The 23,911-nt window shown below is 40.2% G+C and overlaps 1 long non-coding RNA gene across 1 annotated transcript; it reads right to left on the bottom strand.

Annotated features, from left to right (window-relative positions):
- LOC123000644 (uncharacterized) lies at positions 1-18,951 on the bottom strand. The gene is made up of 3 exons (XR_006408775.3): positions 18,461-18,951; positions 16,953-17,158; positions 1-14,824 (listed from the first exon to the last, which is right to left on the bottom strand). It is a non-coding gene; the product is annotated as an uncharacterized LOC123000644 (long non-coding RNA).
- Between the last annotated feature and the right edge of the window lie 4,960 nt (positions 18,952-23,911).

The raw sequence follows: 23,911 nt of genomic DNA on the forward strand, positions 1-23,911 counted from the left end.
TTTTTTTTTTTTTCAAGATTTTATTTATTTATTTGAGAAAGAGATCCTGCACATAAGTGGGGCTGGGGGAGGGGCAGAAAGAGAGAGAGGGAGAAGCAGACTCTCCGCTGAGCAGGGCTCATTCTCAGGACCCCAGGATCATGACCTGAGCCAAAGGCAGACACTTAACCAACTGAGCCACCCAGCTGCACCTCAAGTGAATCTTGAGTACAAATATGAAGCTTACATCTGTGGGAAATGTGTTTGGCATTTCTGTTTGAAATGAAACAATGAAAAAAATTTGAACATTCCCCACTTACAATGGTTCAACCTAAGATTTTTCTATTTTACAATGGTGCAAAATGATACATATTCAATAGAAACCATACTTTGAATCGTGAGTTTGATGGCTGCCAGCCTAGTGAGGTGCAGTATAACACTCTCTGGTGATGCGAGGCAGCGCAGAGACACAGCTCCCAGTCAGCCACGCGGTCACAAGGGTAACAATGGATATGCTCAGAATCATTCTGTACCCAGACAACCGTTCCGTTCATCAATTTCAGTTCAGTAGTCAATACGTTACATGGGATATTCAATAGTTTGTTATAAAATAGGCTTTGTGTGAGGTGATAGGGCCCAACTGCTGGCTAACGTAAGCGTTCTGGGCACATCTAAGGTGGGTTAGGCTAAGCTGTGATGCTCAGTAGATAGGTGTATTAAATGCATTTTTGATATGATATTTTAAAATAATGATAGTTTTATCAGGATGGAACCCTATGGTAAGTCAAGGAAGATCTGTACATGGTATCAATGTATGTTTCAATTAAAAAAAATCCACAACTGAAGTTAGAAAGTTGTACAGTTCAAAATACAAGAAAGGGCAGAAGACTTGAATAGACAATTCACTAAAGAAGGTATTTGGACGGTAAATAAGCACATGAAAAGATACTGAACATCATTAGCCATCAGATAAATGCAAATTAGAACTACAATGAAATATCACTATATACCTAACAGAATAACAACACTAAATGCTAGAGAAGATGTGCAAAAACAAGATCACACATACCTTGTTGGTGGGAAGTAAAAAGATACAGCCACTCTAGAAAACAGGTTGGTGGTTTCTTATACAACTAAACATGCAATTGCTATTCAACCCAGTAGTTGCTCTCTTGGGCATTTATCCCAGAGAGATTAAAATTTATGTTCACACCAAAGGCTGTATCTAGATTCTCATACAGTTTTATTTGTAATAGCCAAAAACTTGAAACAGCCCAAATGTCCTTCAAGAGATGAATGGTTAAACAAACTAGTATATCCATAGCATGGGTACTACCCAACAATAAAAAGAAACAAACTATTATTTTCAACAGCTCGGATGGATCTTTAGAGAATTAGGCTGAGTGAAAAAAGAGCCAATCTTGAAGGTTACATAACATGTAACATTTTGGAAATGACAAATTTTAGGAATGAAGGGCAGATCAGTAGTTGTTAGGGGTTTGGTTGGCAGTGAGTGGTGCAAGGGGAGGAGATATGGATATGGTTGTAAAAAGCAACAGGAGGGATCAGTGTGGTAATGGAATTGTTCAGTGTCGTGACAAGGTGATACAGAAACCTGTATGTGATAAAATTGTATGGAATGAAACACACACACAAATGAATACGAGTAAAACTGGGGACATCTGAATCAGATCAGGGGATTATATTAATGTCAATATTCTGGTTGTGAGGATATATTATATTTGAGAAATGTTACCATTGAGAGAAGCTGAGAAGTGTATAAATAAGATCTCTCTATATTACCTCTAACGACCGCATGTGGATCTGTGTCTATCTCACTAAAAACATCAAGTAAAAAAGAATACAAAGCAAGCTTTCTTACCATAGTCTTTACCACCATGGGTTTCTTTTAATTGCGAAGTACTCCTCTAAGCAAAATGGTGATGAATAACGATCATTAACAAGCCAATATGTCGCCACACATAGGTTAAGACAGCTGTGTCAATAGACTATCAACCATATGAGCTGGAAAATGATAGTTTAAGCAGTTTTTTATTCAGTTAGCTGATGAATACTTTACATTATTTTCAAATAACATGCCAGTAGCCAATTTACTATGAAAACTACACCATTAATTTTCCCCAAACCTTGTTTCATGGCAATCCACTTCTATTAAAATGTAAGCAGGAACTTCCATCTGGGCAGGAGTTTGCAAAGTATTTCTTTCACTTACTTAATAGAACTTTGACTTTGCTTCCTACACAACAAGTAGCTACATGAGGAACTCCTGTCAATTTATAAGCCAGAATCCTGAGATTTTAGGGGCTTTGTTTTGAATTCCCTCCTCTGCTCCTCTTCTCCCAAGCTCATCTGGGACATTTGAAACATGAGAGGGGGCAGCTCACTGCCCAGCTTCTCAACAGTTTACCACTGCAGCAATCAGATCACATAAAACCCCATTAGTCATTTACCCTAACATAGACATAGTGTCGCCAGCTTGTCTTAACATTTTACGTTGTTTTAGAAAAGATTGTTATAAGAAACTACCATATGAAGACCATTCCTGCATTTCTTAAACTATGAATTGAATGTGCTATCAGCTGTCTCATATGCAATGACTTTTGTGATAAATTCCTCTTAGAGTATAGGGGAAAACAAAATGTTCTTTTAGACACAAAGGTATATAATTCCTTACACTAGATAATAAAAGGTATACAACCCAACATGAGTTACTTTTGCCCTTACTACTAAGAAACTCAGATCTAAGTTTTCTGCTCACTTACTATTTTGAGACTAACTATAGATATTTTCTCCTTCCCCCTACTCTATTTCAACATAATCTGTCTTAAAAATTGTATTTTTTCAAATTTTATTGAAGATTTTAGCCAACTTAAATTCATTTAATTCTAACAGTTTAATAATAAGATCATTTTTATAATACTACTTGAAGCACCATTTATTTTAATTCTTTTTTCAGAAGGATGAACCATATCCTTGAAGGAAATAAGACCTAGCAAAAGTACAAAAGGACACGTGCAAGATTACTTAATATGTTTGTGTTTCCATTTACTTAAGACTTAAGACTCAGGGATGTTTAGTTCCTTATTTTAACAACTTCATAAATGTCTCTTGATTTAAAAGAAGTTTGTTATTTAGGAGCGCCTGGCTGGCTCAGTAGTTTAAGCGTCTGCTTTTAGCTCAGGTCATGATCCCAGGGCCCTGGGATGGAGGCCCATGTTGGGCTCCCTGCTCAGTGGGGAGTCTGCTTCTCCCTTTCCTTCTCCCTCTGCCCCGCCCCCACTTGTGTTCTCTCTCACTGTCTCTCAAATAGATAAACAAAATCTAAAAAAAAAAAGAAATTGGTTGTTTGGATCTAAGTTCAAATCACCAAGTATAACTCCTATGTAGACCTTTAAAAAAAAACATCCTGCCCGAGATTCCCGCACACGGTTTCTGGTCCTAAATAAATGACTCCTCCATAAATATATTTTCTGCTCAGGTATAATAACTAAGTTCACTAAAAGGTGATGTATTAATAAAAAACTGATGAGGATGCAAAAGTTCACCAGGTCACCATAGAAGAAATCTTATTTCTGACCTGCCAGTTTGCAAACCAAAAACCAGTGACAAAGGGCATCCAGGGCACATTTCTGGTTTTACGCAGCTATCTTTTCTCTTACCTTCTACCAGGAGTCCAAGGATGGGTTATAATTCTATGCTAGCTGGTCTAAAACTTCTGTCAGGAGTTTTCTTTTCCCCAAGTCCCCATCTCTATTCCCTTCTCTTAGAGCAAAAGTATCTTCCATTAGAATTTCAGAGAAAGCCTGACGGAGGCCACGGAGCTATGTGACCTCCTAGTGTGATCCTCTAGTTCCCTTTCCATCTTGGGACTCTCTGCTGTGGTTTTCCTTGGTTTCTTTTGACAGTAGTTCCCAATGTCAACAATTCCAGGTAGTGCATCTTGGTAACTTCTTTGGTTTACTATGACTTGCCTTAATGAGTGCTCTTGCAGATGACAGTTCCAATCAATGGTGACCATCTTGTCAGCAGTGTCCCTCATTTCTGTACATGTCTACCATGATCCTGTGTCTTAACTGAAGCTGACTCATTCGTGCAAATATAACTCATGCCCAACAAAGGAGAATCCAAGCATCATTACTCTGCTCATTGCAAAAATTCCAGACCTAGACATCTTTGTTCATAAGCTTTCTGCTCCTCCTCATCTTGTTTCTGAATTCCTGCTTGACTTTTGGAACCCTAACTGATTAAGTTTTCCTGACTTTAACCCAACATTCTTTCTTAGACATATACTACAGACTAGCTTTCTGGATGCCTCTGATTCCTACAGTTAAATAGTAACTACCTAGTGCAGTGCCCCACAGGCCTGTCTCACTCTCCCATCAACCCCATTCTGGGCCTCTACAGCTCTCTCAGGGGCCATACCCAAAGCCTCTTATGCATACTAGTGCAGAGTCCATCACTTCCCTCTATCCAATTCGGATATACAGGCAACTTGACCAAACACCCAAATCTTTTTCACTTTTCCTGCTCACACAAGGCACTCATTCAAATTGGATCATAAGAATGAACATCCTTGGCTATTTCGTAGCTCCCCAAGCTGGGTTAATTCATTAGACTCTAATGTTCAGATTGCACACCACTTACACTGATGATTTTAAATATTCCACTTAGATGGTCCAGTTGTGACAGTTTTCTTTTGATTCTTCAAATACCCAAATATGTGGTAATAGGGCTCACTGGGCATTGTTTGCTCTAGCTTCTGCTCACCACCCCCATCTTTTGCCACTTCCTCCCTCTCTCCAGCCATGCTAAATAAACTTCTTCTTTTAGTTCCTCGAATGCTCTCACTGGGATCCAGGATTTCACACTTGTGTTTTTGCCTAATATTATCTAGGCTCCGGCTCTTATTCATCCTTACAACAATTAGCCCAAGTTTGGATCCTAGGGTCCATCTATGTGCATACACACTGGGGAGCTGCAGGGGATCATGACTTAATGGGAATTAAAATTACATCTCCTTAGCATTTTCAAAATGTTATCCTGGTTACACCTGTTTACTTGATGATCTCTGCCACTGCCTTGAAAGCTTAGTGATGTCAGAGGCTGGGCCATCATGGTAAATGGTCAATACATATTTGTTGAATGAATGAATAATCAAACTATAATTTTCCAATAAATCCTCCTAGTGAAGTGCCTCACTTCTACTTGGATTGGTGACACAACGGGTATATTTACTCTTGTGACCATGGAAAGCCTATCCTGCCAGTGTTGCCTGATCCCATCTCCCTGGGTCAATGGTCCAGCTGGGCTTTACCTGTTTTGAGAGTGAGAAGTAAAATGAAGTTGCCTTAGTTTCTATTAATTTTCTGAAATTAAAAAAAAAAAGATCTCAGACAGCAAATACATCGCCACATTCACAAATTAAGCATGCAGGCTTCAAATGAAAGGTACTTGAAAAGCCATTCCAATCTTTATTCTCATGTATGAAAACGTTGACTTTGGCAGTTTATAGTCCAAAACACAGAAACCTCAAAGTTGGCAGAGAATGTTATCTGGAAGGCAATGTCTGACCAAATACTGAATTATTATCTCATTCCCAGGAAATGTCCTCCCTATGAGTCACTTTTGTTATGATTCTACCATAAGCTTGAAATTGAGGGTACTTTCATAAACAGTCACTTTTTTTTCTTAAGGCAACTTTAAAAGCAATGTTTTTGCCAGTTAGTGGAAATGGCACTCGTTAATGAGAAAAATCTAAATTGTTTTTGCTGACCAAAGCCATCCTCATTTTTGCTGAATCACCAACCATGCTATGCTTTGCTTTTTGCTTTCATTGAAATGTGTTTATGTATCTTACCAAAATAGAAACAGTCACTGTAATCAGTTCCCTTGGAAAGGAAGGAAATATTGGCCTTTCCTTCACAAGAGGATGTTTGTTCATGGGAACAAGTACCAGCAGTAAGTGTTGCCCAAATTTAAGGAGCATTGATTTTTTTTTATCAGATTTCTATATCAAATGGGTTTCAACTACTCCAGCAGGTTCAAAACCTGTCAAAGAGTAAAACACTAGTTTTTTTCTCCAAGTTTTATCTTCAGTTTATCATATCTAATTAATAGAGTCAGTTAATCAAACATTGGAAGACATACCATTTCATTCTTAAACCTTCTAAGGATGAAAGAAATTATAATCATTTTTAGCCTCTAACTTCAAAAATCCGGATTACCTTTCACATTGTTTTATTATTAATTAAGGCAACTACCCAAGCAACTACTTTAATTTTCATCGACATTTTCAAGTCATCAAAGATTGTCCTGAGACCTGAGATCAGAACATTCAAACTGCAGATCTTAAAATGGTCCAATCAGTTCTAAGATTCTAGAACATGCCTAATTCAAGAGCCAGTATAATGAAATGGGGTGTGGGGAGTGGGGATGATTTGGTGAAGTAGCAAGGTCAGTCCCATGGGAATAGGATATAGAAAGGAGAAGTGTTCATGGTGAGGAGGAAGAAAATAGGGCAGAATCTAGTCTTGGACGAGCCATAGATTATTTTAGGACACCGAGCCAGAGAGACATGTCTAGGGCAGGTAACTCACCAACATTCTTGAGATGTTGGAGCCACCTGACCAAGGGGTGCAAGCCCTAGTCGTGGGTTACTCTGCCGACTGCTCTGAGCACAATGATCCTTCTTAGCTGTTGCACATGTTTGTCATGTGTATTATCTAGTTATACAGCTTTCTTGAAGTTTCTTGAAGCAAGCACCCTTGTCTTATAATACTCTGCACCACCTGCAACTGTGCCTGGCACAGAGCAATATCTAAAAAAGTTTGTCAAACTGATGAATAAATAAATGTTTATGATACCTTTTCAATGTAACACATCCCTGAGAAAAGCGTAAGTTCAAAAAGTTTCATCTATTACTATTTAGATGACAGATAAGTAATCTATTACTTGATTAAAACTTATAAATGCATATGTTTAAGGAAAACACGAATTCACCAACAGAAAATGCAAGACAAAATCTTCTTATTTGGAGTATGCGGATATTTAAATGGAATAAAACTCAGCATTTTAAGTCGCTTAGTTTAGGATTAGTTCTGCTTTCTCATCTTTGCTAATCTTCATGTTTGTGGCTGGCAGAGTCACACTCTATATTTTTTCCACAGCATTAGTTCATCTGCAAGCAAAATGTGATGCTTCCCCTGTTTGACCTCTATTCCTGCTTCCTCCACAACTCCCCCCACCACGTCCACTAATGTTGCTTTTCACCTTTACTATTCAAAAAAGCATTTATTAGAAGTAAAACATTTCCATTGGCCTTTATTATTCCTAAAACATGACAAGAAATGTTATGTTATGGAATCTTACAGCAAACTTCACACATTAAAAAACGGGCACTTCAGAAACTTACATAAATCGCCCACAGTCATATATATGTCAAAGCTGCTCTAACACATAAATGGAACTCACAACAAGGACTGATGCAGGAGAAATAGATTTGCTATCAGTAGCTGAGGGAGCATTGGTAATTGTTGACACTGTGGGAATGAGTGGAATGACTGACAGCGTGAGGACATGGAGAAGAAAGAATGACAAGTAAATCCTGGGTGGATCCTGGGTGATTAAAAATGTTTAATATGAAGAAGCAGAAAGAACAAGAGAAGCCAAGAAGGAACAGTAAAAAAGGTAAGAGAACTAAGAAAGAAAAAAAGTCAATAGTGTAGCTGTTATAAAGAAGCCAAGGAAGGTGAAAACTGAAAAAGAGGTTCTGGATTTGTCGATGATAAAGTTACTGGTAATACGAATCAATGCATTTGCTAAGGAGTTGTGGAGATAGAAGTCAATTTGCAAAAAGATATCAGGAAGTTAAAGAGAGCAAATATAGACAATATAGATCTTACGTGAACTTTGTGTCAAAAAAAAAGAAGAGAGATAAAGTAGAACTTTGAGGTTGAAACTGAATCAAGAAAAGATTTTTTTAGTCTCTTTTGGCTCAAGGGAGGAGACAAAGTGCAGAACGTGAAGCCACCAGTAACTGATTGAACAAAGTCCTAAAGGGGGAAGGGAAGGATTCCCTAAGGGAGAAGGGAAGGATTCCTTTACGGAGACAAAACGAGAGGAGGGGGTGGCGGGTGAAGTTACTAATGCTGGAAGGACAGGGAAGGGAAACAAATGAGATTAATTTTATCCATGATTTAAGAGATATAGTCACACACTTAGAACAAGAAGATGTATAGGATAAAGAGTCACAGAAAATCTAACAATATTTGGGGCCATCCTAGTGGAGAAAAAGAAAGGACACTAAAAGCAAAGGTTGCCTGGAAGCATTAAGTGTCCAGAGGGAGGGTGGGAACCACCATAAATCCCTCAATTTCCCTAAAAGAACGCAGAGTCAGCAAGTTCCCTGTCCACCTTGGCTCTTGGAACGAAGCACTCTTTCTTGTAGGAGAAGGTTGAAGATGAGAAGCGCAGATGGGCCGGGTTGGGAGGTGGCACCCTAGGCCATCACCTGCGCGCAACATACAGAAGCAGTTTCAAAGCCCAGCGCAGTCCTTAAAGTTGTGAGGCCAAGTGAAGCCTTCCCTGGGGCGCCTGCGTGGACCAGTCGGTCAAGTCTCCAACTCTTGATTTTGGCCGGGTCGTGATCTCAGGGTCAGGTCATGATCTCAGGGTCACGATCTCAGGGTCATGCGACTGAGCCCTGCCTCGGGGCTCCACACTCAGTGCGGAGTTTGCTTGTCCCTCTCCCTCTCACTCCCTTCTCTCTCTCAAATAAATAAATTAATAAAAATCTTAAAAAAAAAAAAAAAAGTGAAGCCCTCCCTGTATCATTACCGTTTCCACACCACATCTATTCCTTCTTCCCAAAGGATGTACTTCTTTCATTTTCCTCTTCTTTCTCCTCACCTGCTTTTCTCAAACCCTACTTGGGTTATGCCATTTATAAAAATCACAGCCAAAAAAGACTTCAGGGTCATTTTCAAATCTAAACATCACATGGTTGGAGAATGTTTTATTTTTATTCCACTTTGAGGTCAAAGTGCCAGGTTCTTAAGCCAGTCACAAGCGTGCGTTCGAGACTAAGGACTGCAAAACAAGGGTCCTGTGACAGAAAAGCTGACGACGAGGAAGCACTTTGTGACTGGACTGAGTTACTAATCAGAACTTCTAATTTTGAAATTTTTATTTTGGAATGAAAATCCCATATTCTAGCACTTCTATCTCAATCTCTGGATGAAAAATCATTTTAAAAATACACCTACATCTGTGAATGAAATGGAAAGTTATGTTTTCAAGTCCCCTCTCCCTCCTCCCCTGCCCTTACACACATTTAACTTTTAAAATGACCAATTTCTCACGAATTCAATCCTTTCTCTGACAATTCAGGTAATTCATAAATGGGCTAGGGGCGCCTGGGTGGCGCAGTGGTTAAGCGTCTGCCTTCGGCTCAGGGCGTGATCCTGGCGTTATGGGATCGAGCCCCACATCAGGCTCCTCCGCTATGAGCCTGCTTCTTCCTCTCCCACTCCCCCTGCTTGTGTTCCCTCTCTCGCTGGCTGTCTCTCTCTCTGTCGAATAAATAAATAAAATCTTAAAAAAAAAAAAAAAGGAATGGGCTAAATTTAACTTTTTCCTTTTGCATATTTTTGAAGGAGTAAGTTAATAAAGTAAACACAATTTCAAGGGCATTTTCTACTTGAATGTATAAACTGTATTAAAGTTTGAAGTGAACAGACACCAATAGAGACTTTTCTATGGTTAGGTGATTCCACGCAACATTGCCCAGCTCACAGAGTTGCTGATCACCCTTCTATATTCCTTAAAGCAGGCCCTCCGCTACAACACACGTTAACCTAGACCAGGTCCTGTCTCTATTTGAAAGCAATACAATTGCATTCTTATTTAAATATTTTTTAAATTTCATTTTAAAATGTTTATTACTGAAGTAAAATTATTATATGTTATATACGCTTCAGGTATACAACAACATAATGATTAAATATTTCATTGGTTCAAGTAGTTCAGTAATTCTTATCAGTCTTGGTCATACTTACTTAGTGTTTTGCTATGCAGTTGACCCTTGAACAACACAGGTTTGAACTGCATGGGTCCACTTATATGTGAATTTTTTTCAGTAAATACAGTATAGTACTGTAAATGCTTTTTCTCTTTCTTATGATTTTCTTTTCTCTAGCTTACTTTATTGTAGGAATACTATATAAAATACACGGTGTATAATACATATAACAATCAAAATGTGTGCTCATTGACTCTTATCAGTAAGGCATCTGGTCAGCAGTAGGGTATTCATAGTTAAGTTTTGGGGGACTCAGAAGTTATATACAGATTTTTGACTGTGCAGATGTCAGGGACCCCACCACACAATGTTCAAGGATCAATTGTAATTTCATATTTATTTTACTTTAACCTTTTAAAGTATAAATTAATTTTATTCCCATGATCTTTCTGAAAACAAAAATTAGTTCACCAGTGTCAGTCTAGAATGCTTTCTTTTGCTTCAGACCAGAGGTTGTGTTTCAAAAGGAACTGTTTTCAAAAGCCATGACAGTTCCTGTCACATAGCTGAGGGAAAAGGAAGAAAAATCTCTACAAGGAAGCACTTTTAAAGCCTACTATGAGATATTCTGTCTATTTAAAAGTAAAAAACCACATTTGCTTAAACAATTTTTTTACTATATGTATTTTATATTAATTCTGACTAGATGTCTAAGTTATTTATTGACATATATAATCATTAAATAGAATTTTACTGTATGCTGACCTTACTTGAAATAATCTTAACTTTCCCTTGTATTTCAGCCTCATTGTCTAACAATGACCTCTCTAAATCTGTAATTTCTAGAATCTCTACTAATTCTGTTTATTTTTTATAGAATGGTCTGATGCTTATAATTCTCTCAGTTATGCCACAAACTTACTCGTGCTACAAATTTCTATTGAGGACATGTTATATCTAGGCATGCACTGTGCTAGATGCAATAATCCAGAAAGGCACTCTGCTCTGGAGGAGCTCACGTGGGGGTGAAGAATCCAATCAGGTAAACAGATTCTGCGTGAAGCAAGATGACTTTATTTATTTACTTTTTTAAAGATTTTATTTGTGGGGTTCCTGGGTGGCTCAGTCAGTTAAGCATCTGACTCTTGGTTTTGGCTCAGGTCATGATCTCATGGTCTTGAGATCAAGACCCAAGTCAGGCTTTGCGCTCAGCAGGGAGTCTGCCTCTCTCTCTCTCTCTCTTTCCCCCCTCCATCCACCACTCCCCCCTGTGCACTCTCTCTCTTTCTTTAAAATAAAGAAAGTAATCTCTACACCGAATGTGGGGTCAAACTCAGCAACCTTGAGATCGGGAGTTGAGTGCTCCACCAACTGAGCTGGCCCAGTGCACCTGCGTGAAGCGGGGTGACTTCATGAGAATACGAAGTAGGTAGCTGTGAGCAGAGCACCTACCACAGCGTGCTGAGGTCAGCATACAGGACTGTTTCGCAGGGGAGGCAAGGCTAAGCTGAGTCCTAAAGGAAAAGGCCTTGAAGATGTCTCACATGTGGAGGTGAGATCTGTGAGGCAGGGGGAGGCCTTCCAGCACACCCAAAGGCCTGGGGATGTGATCTGGCTGACAGGGATCAGGGAACACTAGAGAGTCCACATGGCTAGCTGTTCAGGTGTGCAAGAGAAGGGGAGGGACTCATTCTCCCTGAATTTATAGTTATCTGAAGACTGGACTTTAATCCTAAATTCAAATTGCTTCAACATTGAAAAAAAGTTTGTATATAAGAGTTTGACCAAAGTCACAGCTCCTCTGTTCTTGAATACAAGATGAGAAATGGTCTCAAAGTAGTTCATGCACTTTGGGAAAGGAAAAGTTCAAAGAGCAAAATTTTAAATTGTGGAGCCCTTCTGAGGAGCAATGGTATAGACACCAGAGGAAGCAGAGGTTCAGTGAGCTTGTGGTTGAAAGAGAAGGGGATGGGGTTCAGGACTATGACGTTCTTTCTTGTCTGGCTCCTGAGGTGATTTGGGAGGGCTGTCTCAGTGAGGTTTCCTAGTAATGAAGGAAAGTCATATGAGGGGCTATTTCCTTCTTGATTATTTTCCTTTTAACCCAAAAAATAGGAAGCAGATTTGCATGACACTCCAAAAGAAGTTACACTGCCTGAGGAAAATCTGACATCTGCAAATCAGTGTAAACTAGCTATCAGACACTTTGCATGAGTAATAAATTGAAAGAGCAGCCAAGCAGAACATGGTGGGTGAGAAAGGAGGGGGGGAAAAGGCAAAACCAGAAGCCTGGGCTGAAGATAAAAACCTGATAAAATCATTTTTTCAAAGAATGCCAAGAACTCGGAGTTGAAGGTTGGTCTTGTCAACTTCTTAAGTCTCTAATTCCTCTCAAGAAAAAATGTGATGAATGGATAAGAGTAATTTATAATGAGCATTTCAGTAGTTGCTTATAAAGGACTTAAAGGCACTTAAGAGCTGTTCTTTTAAATCTTTAAATGTTTGGGTATGCTATTAATTTATGTTATAAAGAAGATGACTGACTGAGCAAGTGTACACATTGGTCCAGTCAATTATCAACCCTCGAAGTAGTAGAATGTAAAACAATGAGGCAATCCGGATGTGTGTTTACTCCACTACTAAGTCAGCACTGGAAGCTAAATCTACAAGCAAAAACCTACTACCTTTCAGATGAGGCTTCATCGGTTATTAATTAGAGATTATGCTTTCTTACACACAAATACATATATACAAGGCCTCACTTCAAGACAAAAAAAAACCCACTTTATAAATAGACTCTAAAGCATGGCGAACCTCCCTAGCCAATTCTGCAACAGGCACTCCCCGTTGCAAAAACATTCCAGGAGTAAAGAGTCAGTCATGTTAGGAAGCGTCGACGGTTCTGATTGCTGTGGAGGCCAAGCTCCTCTCCAGGTCTGGAATCCCAGCTCTGGCTGGAAGCCAACTCAGAAATTGCTGTGAAGCGCTTGAAATCTACAAATCCGAACTAAATCTCCCTCAGATATTCCGAATTTAAAGTTCTGGATTGAGTTCTAGAGACAGCCCACTTAAAACACGTGTGAGGCTCCAACAGCTCCTGATGACACAGTGGATCAGGACACCTTGCTGGTGATTTCAAAACCTAATCTAAAGCATTGCCTCCAAGTCAAGAATTAATGCTCTAAGACGTAAATTTGTAAAATTATTGTTGTACTCTGCTGCCTTAGTAAGACCTTTCAGGGTACTTTGACTCTTTCAGTTCTTTTTTTTTTTTTTTAAGCTTTTATTTATTTATTTGACAGAGAGAGAGAGAGAGAGACAACATGAGCAGGAGGAGGGGCAGAGGGAGAAGCAGACTCCCCGCTGAGCAAGGAGCCTGACAACAGGTCTTGATCCTGGGACCCTGGGATCATGACCTGAGCCAAAGGCAGCCGCTTAACCAACTAAGCCACCCAGGGACCCCGACTCTTTTAGTTCTTAAGGGCAATATTAAATGTGATATTGTCTTTGTCTAGTAGAAATGTAGTGCCTATTTTATAGGTAGGAAACATGAAGCTAGAGAGGTAAGGAGTTTTCCCTACATCACACAGTGAATAAACGGCAGTTTATAATAAAATTCAAATATCTTCAACCAGTACCTAGAAAAAACAACAATAATATAGCTAAGATTACTGATCACCATTTGTAATTCTTTACATGACTTTTATGTTTATTTGGTTCTCCAACCTACACGGAAGTACTACTGTTATTTTTATTTTACATATGAAGAAAGGAAGCACAGTGTGGCTATATATCTTCTCTAAAGTTCTACACAGCTAGTAAATATGGAGGCAGAAGCGAAATCCAGTTCAGCCTAACTTCACAGTCCATGCTCAGAACTACTACACCCTCACACTTTATTTCTCTATCTACTTCCGCATAATAACAGTTTGTGGGTATCTTGTCTATCAGACACCACAAGTGAACTCATTATAGAGTAAGTCCTCCCACTAATCCTCCCTCAAAGGCAAAACAAAACCATCAGAGTACCTTTTGGGGGAGCACTCTGTGACCCAGGATCTGCTGAGAGAAGGCAGTCCCATTACCCACAATTCCTGCCACAGCCCATGTGGTCCAGGGCCTCGGTGCTCCCGGGTCTCCTGACCTCAGCAGCCTTCGTGCTCCCGGGTCTCCTGACCCCAGCAGCCTTCAGGTGAGTTGTATTCAGGCATTCTCTCCATGTACACAGTTGTTTGTTTTGAAGAAACGTTAAGAACGCATTTCGACTATCCATCTGTTGCTTAAATTCTCTCTATGACACTCTTGCTAAACGGTCTGGAAAGTTGAAACTTCTCGGGACAGCTCACTCCACCGTTGGACAGCTTTAACTGAGCGATGTCGTTCTCACATGGGGATAAAATCTGTTTGTAGCTTCCTTTTATTTTTCCCAGTTAAAACCTTTAGGCCTAATCTGGTTTTTCCCTATTTCAAGCATTTAATAAAGGTTACAGGCAATTTCTGGGCCATGGCAGAGCCCACGGGGGCATGATGGTCTGTGGGCCTTAAGCAGAAACACCCTCTTCAGTACCAAGCCTTCAAGTGCTGTAAGGGGAAGAGTACTCTTCCCTCGTGCACCTTGTTCTGTGTCCAAGTGCAGGCACTAGCGGTCTTCTCTCCCCACTCAATTGTGTCTGCTTAGATTTTGGCCATTGATTTCAGTCCATGGAGACTTTCTGAATCCCAGTTCTGTGATCTAATGTATTCACGTTTCCTCCTTCAGTCACTTTTAGGCTCGATCAGCATGCTCCAGTGTTTTCACCGTAGCCACTGTCAAAGATATTGGCCAGGAAAGCTGGACACAGAGCACCAACCAAAGAGATCACCTCGGGGGGGGGGGGGTTCCCACTACATTTTTTGCAAAGATTGTATACTGGAACTTAAGTCCACAAATACACAAGGAAGAGTGCACATTTAACAAACAGAATATAATCAGATGCAGTTAACTTTATCCCTCAAAGAGATCTGCTTTTGTTTTGATTTCTCTTAAGTTGGATTAGTTCAGGAATTGGACTAACCAACTCAGAGGATATGAAAACACATGAAAGCCTCATGATTGAGGGTCTAGGTACTGATTGCAAAACTTTCTTCTACAGTTTATCCGATGACCTTAGTAAACCCAAGTATTTGGGTTTCCAGGTCTAAAGTCCCCCAAATTTCTAGCCTCTCTAAATAAATAGAGTGGCTATCCAATGACTGTCTCTATGGCTAGAAGGATTCTCATGGCCAGTAACTTTACAAATGCTATGTTGGGGATTACGTTTTTTTAAACCTAAGTTACTTGTTTTAAAATAAATTTTTTTATGCTTCAAGGATAGCTTTTACTTCTAGTGTTCTAGAGTTTGGTAGACAGGTTCACATCAACTCTGTTTATTTACTTTCTAGATTGTATAAATTAAATCATATCCCTTCTAGCATTTAGCATTTCAGGACTAAGTGTTTTAATGTAGCTGGCACTGCGGAAGAAGATTGAAAAATATTTAAGTCAGAGGATCCCTCTCTGTCATTAACTACCCAGGTGATCACAGACAATTTTATTCTCCTTTCTGGGCTTCTTATTTCTCACGTAGAAGAGGAGGAATCTGGGTTGCTTCTTTCCTAAGAGCTCTTCTAGTTTTCAAAATTTTGTTATTCTAATTCCATTGAATTAGAAGAGTGTGCGGAAGCAGCACGACAAAGACAAACTCCAGTATCTGAATTCTTTTCTGAGCTTTAAATTCAAGGCTGCAAGTATGATTTTAATACACAAGGCCTATCACACAATATAATTTCACTGTGTCCACAATGCACAGTAGATCACAGGATACAATCCCTCTAATTCAACAGTTCCTAAATTTGGTTGCTCATTGGAAGCACCTAGGGAATTTTAAAAACTGATGATGCCTGGATCTCACTCCCGAATGTTCTAATGTAATTGGTAAGGAGTAAGGCCACCTGCACCAGCAGGATTATAAAAACTTCTCCAGTTTAGAACAAGCACGCCAACCCATAGTTCTCAATTCTGAAAGTATGCCAGAATCACCTGATAATTTTTCAAAACCTACTGATGCCTAGATATACTACCAGATTCTAACTCAGTTGGTTTATGGCCCCAGGACATTGACATGTTTTTAAAATATCGATGTGGGGGCATCAGTCCATTAAGCTGATGACTCTTGGTTTTGGCTCAGGTCATGATTTCTCCATCGGGCGATCAAGCCCCGAGTTGGGCTCCGCACTCAGTGTGGAGTCCGCTTCAGATTCTCTCTCCTCCCCCTCCCTCCAGCTCCCTCTCTCTCTCTCAAATAAATAAATAAAATCTTTTTTTTTTTTTTAAGTGTCGAGGTGACTGCAGTATGAAGACAGGGCTGGGAACTACTTCTCTAATCTCTACCCCACAAGTTCTTTCTCTTTGGTCATCGGGCCTCCGACTACATTCCACACTGGCCACTCATCAAATGAAAAAACTTTGATCTAATTACAAGGTACGGCTCCACCTCCATTATATCAACCTGGTGCCCTAACTTCCTGCTTGTCCTCCAGGATCATAACCTCTTATTTTGTCAGTTAACCAGTGCTCCCTGCTCTGTGACCACACTTGCCCAGCAGTGGTCTCTCAAATGCTTCTTTCTGACTGTAGTCCCATGTCCTTAATTTCCATATGCTTTATGCATCACTTCTCCCCAGGACTTTGAATGCCTTTGCTCACTATTCCAAACTTCTGCATCCTGGTTTATCCTGATCAAATTTCTCCTATGTACCCATTTCTCTTCTTTTGCCTCAACCTTCAAGAACTCCTCCTCTGGAATTCTCCCAGCCTCCTCTCTCAGGTCATCCACCCCCTCGTTTCCTGCCCCTCGGGGCCCTTCCTGCGCCCCCCCTCCCGCCCCCAGCACACTCAGCCCTTAACGGCACTTACCTTCTCACTTAGCCGTTTCTCTCTTCTACATTTCCATTCCTTGACCAAACAGAAGAAACACACTAAATACTGAGTGTCTTTTATCCTGAGCCTTTCTGCGTGAGTCCCCCAGAAGGAAGAAAGGGACAAGGATCGGTGGCGATGGCTGCTGGGCCAACCTTGTGAGCAGTGCTTTCCCCGCTGGAGGAGGTGTTGCCAAGTAGTCACTGGGAAATGTGAAAAAACACAACCGGCACCATGGTCTCTCCTTTCACGAAGTGTAAGTTAGTGCCCCTGGAGTTCTAACGTCAGCCTGAGCTGCCAGAGAGCGCAGTCTGGGGATGTGTGTCACCCGAGGCCTGCGTTACACACCCGCACGCAACCGGCCAGCCTGGGCCAGAGGTGTCTGTTGGTCAGGACTGACTGCAGGACTTCCGCCATGAAAGAAAGTCCACTGTGTCAGCTCTCAACTACCCACAGCCCATAGGAAAGGGCAAATGTTTATTTTACCAAGATTTCAATAAAGCGGGCTTAAGCTCAGAGAGCTACAATGCTTAGAAGTTTATCTAGAAGACATAATAATGAAATAGACTCAGTCACTGAATATTTTAGTTATCATGGCTTTTTCTGGATTAACTAACATTCACTGGTGATTCTAGAAAATGTTTTTAAATTTAAAAAAAAGTTTTTTATTTGAGAGAGAGAGAGACAGCACAAGTGGAGGGCGGGGGACGGGGTCAAGCAGAGGGAGAGGGAGAAGCAGACTCCCCCCTGAGCAGGGAGCCCGATCCCAGGGCCCCGGGATCATGACCTCGGCTGAAGGCAGACGCTTAACCAACTGAGCAAACCAGGTGACCCTAGTAAATGTTTTTAAAAAGTTATCATGTTACGGTCTCTTAATTCTCCCCCCAGAAAACTTTCTTACAGTTTAAGGCAGATTTAGACAAAGATTTTTAAAAAGCAGCATTTAAAGGAGAGTCCTGGGTAGGATCAGCACTGTGGTTGAATAGAAACACACAGTCTGCCAAGAAAAAAAGAGCAAGCAATTTGAACTTTGCCTTAGATTTTAGTCTAGGAATTTGAGGTACTTTAATGCTACATATTTTTTTCAACCTACAAAACCCACAATGTTTATGGAAGCCCAGGAGAGCCAACTTCTTCTCAGTAAATACTCTCAGGATAATAAAACATTAATGCTGTGCTAAAATCACAAGTTTTCATGTATTCAAAAGCAAACTGTGCTGATTTCCTGTGTGCAAAAGGTTTAGTAATTAAAATACTTAAAATTGTGGCTAACCATGTGACCCTAGGTATTTTTCAGGCCTGCCATTTGCTAACTCCCCGGTTCTAATTCAGCACCAGGGTACTGGTATGAATCTCTAGGAAGGAAAAAACACAGTGTACAAATAATAGCCAAACCCTGTGAACTCCTGGCACTGCTAACATTTTTGACATATGATCATGTTTAGTTAAATACATATGCCCTGATATTCTCCTACCCACCATGACGACCATGGCCATTCACTTACTTTCAACAGAGCAGTGGTGCAGGCTCACTGAAAATGCTGAATCACAGTCATGTGACACATTCATGCCGGCTCCTGCTTAGGATTACCTAATGAAGAAAGCTCAGTGGCAGTTAGCTGAGTAATGACCAATATGGAACTTAGTCCACTACTGACATTGGCTATCTTTCACTTTTTCTTGAGCCAAGTTCTATAAACTTACACTGCTTCTGGCATGAGGAAATGATTAGCTTAAATACAGGTCAGATTCCTGATAATATTAGACTGGAGTTTACGGCGTAACAAAAAATCGGTAAGAGACAGCTAAGATAGCCACGCTGAAGACAATAACCAAGATGACAAGGCTTTCCTAAAAGGGTTGGACTAGTTTCTTAGAGTCATCACGATAAAAATGGACTAACATTCAGCAGACTCACCAATGCCACAGGGCATAAGCAGACTGGAAAAGCACTATAGTCCAAACAGCATGACACACAGCAAAAAAAAGTTGGGCAGACTCACCTCCAGCTTGGGAGAATTGCCCAGACGGGGAGCCCTGGAGGATGACCTATTTTTATGTACCAAAAGAAGTTGTTATTAATTAACTGATTCATTCATTTATTCAACAAATACTTACTATCTTTGCACACCAGGTATTGTCCTAGGTTTCTATGATTCAAGGATCAACAGAAAAGACACTTGTCTCATAGCATTTACATTTTAGGGGGGAAGATATATTTAAAGGAAAAAGGAGCAAACAAACAATGATATAGTTTTGATTGTGTTTGGGGTCCAAATGGGAAGAGTCTGGAGAAATGGAAAAGTGAGAGCTGATTACACAGGGCCTTCAAGAGCCATGTTAGGATTTTCTGTTTCATCCTAAGAGAAATGGGGAACATTTTAAAGTGAAAGGCAGGGATATAACATGATTAAAACTTCATTTGTAAAAGAATCCTCTACTGATCGATAAGTAGAAAAGATTGAAGGAAATGAGGAAAACAAGATGACGGCAGGAGCAGGTGAGAGTAAAGGCTCAGTTGCGAGGCTATTGCCGTAGTTCAGCCAAGAGATAGTGGCAGTTGAGCCAGAAGAGTGGCAGATTCAAGAATGGAGAAATGGACAGATTCAAGATTCATCTACAAGGGGGCAGCTACAGATGCTTACCAAAAACAAACAAACAAAAAACCCAACAGCCAGGGATAATATCAGCATTCCTGTCATGAACACTTGGGAAGATAGAAGATGAGAGATTGAGAATACCCGATAAAGAGTAGGTTTGACGGATAAGAAAATGAGTTCAGATTTGGATGTTTAAATCAAGATGCACGAGAGGCAACCGAGAGGGGATAGCAAATAAATGTATGTATGATTTTGTAGCTCAGAAGGGAGATATGAGCTGGAGAAACCAATCTCTGAGTTGCTGGTGTATACATAGTGTTTATAAGTTGTGGGAGTGAATGAGACATCATAGGAAAAGAATGTAGGGTGAGAAAGAAACAAGGGTCCAAGACTGATTTTTGAAGAACTCCAACAGCTAAGTAAAGGAGGAGGCACTAGCAAAGGAGAATGAAAAGGTGGGCCATGTGGGGTGGAAAGAACACTGGAGTGTGTATTACACTATGTTGTATGTTACAGAAGCCACAGAGAGAGAGAATTTCAAATGGACAAAGTGATCACTCAGGGAATGCAAGAGAAGAGAGGACTGGAGGCATATGTTGGATTTTACAATATGGCCACTGTTGAGATCTAGGCCAGAACAGCTTGAGTAACATGGTGGATTGAAAAGAACTTAGCTGTGAAAGGTGAATGAGGCATTAGGAAAATGTGCATAAATAACTCTTCCCAGAAACCTGATCATGGGCAGAATTTTGAGGTTCTACCCTTGGTTGTATGGCCTGCATTTCTCTATTTGTGAAATGCCGATGTGAATATAATCATACTCAGAATATATCTTGAGAAATACAAAGGTAAAGCCCCGTGGTTGCCATCACTCCATTCAGTTTGGTTCAAATAATATTTACTGAGCACATGATAGAATCTGGACACAAAGATGAATAGAACAAGGTGCATTCTTGCCAACAGCTTATGATTTAAAAGAGAAGAGAGAATAAAACACATACACTTAAGAAAATGCCATAAATCTGAAGACAAAATTATGCACGATGTGCTATGGGAGCAAGGGAGAGGGCCATTTACCCCAAGTGGGAAATTCAAAACACTATTTGAGGAACAAATAGGAACTAGCCAGAGTGGTAAAAGGAAGAGACACCACAGAAGGAACTTATGAACATAAACAAAGGCCCAAATTGCTGAAACACAATTAAAACTCTGTGTACACCTGCCCATGATTTGCTTGGAGAAACTACAAATACTTCAGCTACTAGAATACAAAATTGGAGCAGGAGAATTAAGGAACTATCTGGGTTCAAATCTAAGATCAACCATCTGTTAGTTCTGGGACTTTGGACAAGTTACTTAAACTTCCGGAGCCTCAATTTCCTCAACGAAAGCTTTTAATGTTAATTTCCTTGAATGAAAGCTGAAATAATTCCTATATCCTAATATGAGATTTTCATGAACTCTCAATTAGGGTTAAAAATTATTATCAGAGCATGAAGCATTCTTAAACAGCCTCATTTAATCTATTCACTCTACATGTAAGGAAACTGAGTCTCAAAGAGACTGGGAACTTATCCAAGTTCCTTGAAGAAGGAGCAGAGCCTAGAGCAAGTCTAAGTTCTGTTTTCTAATACTACGACACTATTGAACATTCTTCTTTTCCAGGAGTTAAAGGCTGAAGCAACCAAAGAGTAAAAGAGCAGACAGAGGTTATCAAATGCCTGAGTGTCAGCAGAGTTGCCATTTTCTGGTGGTGGGCCACAAACGGAAGGTTGAGAATTAAGACAGGGACAAGGGGTAGGATGAAGTAGTCACGTCTCCAGATATTTCTTCCCTCCTGGCAAATCACAATAAACTCACAGCTTGATACATATGCTGTAAGAGGCATGGGTTTTGACAGAAGCCAGGCCAGGTTCATAGCCCTTGTGTTTTGTCTAGTTGTGTTTTGTGTCCATACTGTTTTCTGTATCTGTAAAATCTGATAGTAATACCTTTTTGAATAATTTAGTATATGTGGACATGCGTAACATATTGCCTGACACCAAGGAGGCAACTAAATATTTGCTTTCTTTATTCCTTCTAACACAAATACAGGGCAGACCACCACAGACACAATTTGAGTGTATTTAGTGACATAGACCCAGATAACTTAATCTCAAGATACCCCAGAGAATCTGGAAGCTGACAATAGATGACTTTATAGACAACTGTCTATCTTTGAGTTTCAGACTGACCTGCTAAGTTCTGGACAGCTAATGACAGACGAGTTAACAGCTCAGAGACCAAAGATCAGAGTCTGAATTGGACGTGGTGGAGCCTTTAGCTAACAAGAACAGGTGATAGGTGTGGTGTCTGTCATAGAGAGAAATGCAATTGAAGGTAAGAAAATTAAAACAGGTCAAGTAGGGAAGAAGCTGTTAACTAATGCGTCTCTGTCTCAGACACAAAAAGTGCTCTGACTGTGGAGCCACAAAATGCTTTCTCTGTAATTATTAACAGCTGTCGCCTGAAAATCATTCTGAGTTCATTCCAATGTGAATAGTAAGACAGGAAGAGTAAGCACTTTTCTCGAGCTGCACAGACTTTCAGGAAGAAAGCATAAAGATTTGCGTGAAGTGGCCACGGAACTAGTTCTGTAATCTTCACATGACTCGGCACGCTCCAACTATCTGATGAAGAAGCAGGGGTCCTGACAGAACAAGCTAGAAGCAGGGTGCACATGAGGATTTTGAACCACGTTTCATTGCCTCTTCTTTCCTTCCTTGTAACTTGCTAACTTCTCATCTTGGGCATTTGGTAACTTACATACTTCCTGTTGAAACAGCAAGGCAAAAACAGGCAGACTAAGCTCTCCGCGTCCTTTTAATCTTGAGCCTCACGAATATTTTTATTTGCCAAAAGCATACCACATACCATCTCTCTTCACCTTTCGCATTCCGCAGTCTTCTAAGCCCTCATATCACAGGCTAGGTGAGGACAGAAATGAATCTCTCTGTAATTTTCCCTCTTATTTTCTGTTTAAGAAATTCTGATGAGAAGAAATCAGGAAATACAGATGAGTTTCATTCACTTTGCAACCATTCGCTGAATACCTGCAACGGGTCAAGTGCTCTGTTAGGTACATGAGACACAAAGGTAATACGACCTATGTCATATTATCCTGCCCTCAGATACTCTCAGTCTAGGAGGGAGTAGAGACGACGACTAGCTATTGTACTGTACTGTAACAAGTGCTCTGAAAGCAGTAAGCGTGGATTAGAAGGGCTCATTCTGCCAACAGGCAGATCAAGAAAATATTCATGAACAAGAGCGAATTTTAGTTGAGTCAGGATGGAGGAACAGGACTTTGCCACCGAGCATAACATAATGGCAAATGTAACAACATGACAAACACAGGGAGGTATGAAGGGGGCTGGCAAATCTGGGTATCTACCAATGGTTTGTTACTGGTGGATGAGGGTAAAACGGAATGGAGTAGGACTGGGAACTGAGGCCAGAGAAGGGAAGGGCGTGCTAAATTATGAAGGATTTTATATGCCAGAAGAGTTTCTAACTTTATTCAGAGGTGATCAGATACTTTTCGAAAGGTATTAATCCAGGAAGTGAATAACTAGATTTAAACTTTAAAAAGGTCATTGTCAGCAGTGTGGAGACAAGCTTACATGGGGTGGAGAGTTGAGGCAGGATTTCTAGTAAGAAAGTTACTGTATTGGTTCATGTAAGCGATGGCGGGAAACTAAGCGAAGAAATGGCAATAGGAATGGAGTAGAGGAGGTATATTTGAGAAACATTTAAGATTAGCCAACTAATTAAATGTGTAGAGTGAGGGCAAGGTAGAAGTAATGGAAGACGAATGCCAGATTTAGGGCTTTAGTTCCTGGGTAGGTGGTGGTAAAATTAGCTGAAGTAGAAACTTGGAAAGATGATAAGGGGAAAATTAGTTTAAAGTCCTTTTTAAATTTTTATTTATTTATTTATTTATTTATTTATTTATTTAGTTAGTTAGTTAGTTAGTTAGTTAGTTAGTTAGTTAGTTGTGGTAAGACACTAAAAGTGAGCTCCATCTCTAAATGAAATTGTAAGTGTAAAATACAGTATTGTTGATTATAGGTACGACGCTGTACAGCAGATCTCTAGAGCTTACTCATCTTGCCTAAGTGACATTTTATGCCTATTGATTAGCAGCCCCCATTTCCCCTCTTGCCAGTCCCTGCCAACCACCATTTCAATGTGTGAGTCTATAAATTTGACTATTTTAGGTACCCCATGTAAGTAGAATCACCTGTATGCCAAAGACTCACACATTCATATCTGTACCCCAGACCTAGGATAAAAACTCACCCCAGTTTGCCCGGG

The sequence above is a fragment of the Ursus arctos genome, unplaced genomic scaffold, assembly GCF_023065955.2.
Source record: "Ursus arctos isolate Adak ecotype North America unplaced genomic scaffold, UrsArc2.0 scaffold_1, whole genome shotgun sequence".
NCBI classification, from domain to species: domain Eukaryota; kingdom Metazoa; phylum Chordata; class Mammalia; order Carnivora; family Ursidae; genus Ursus; species Ursus arctos.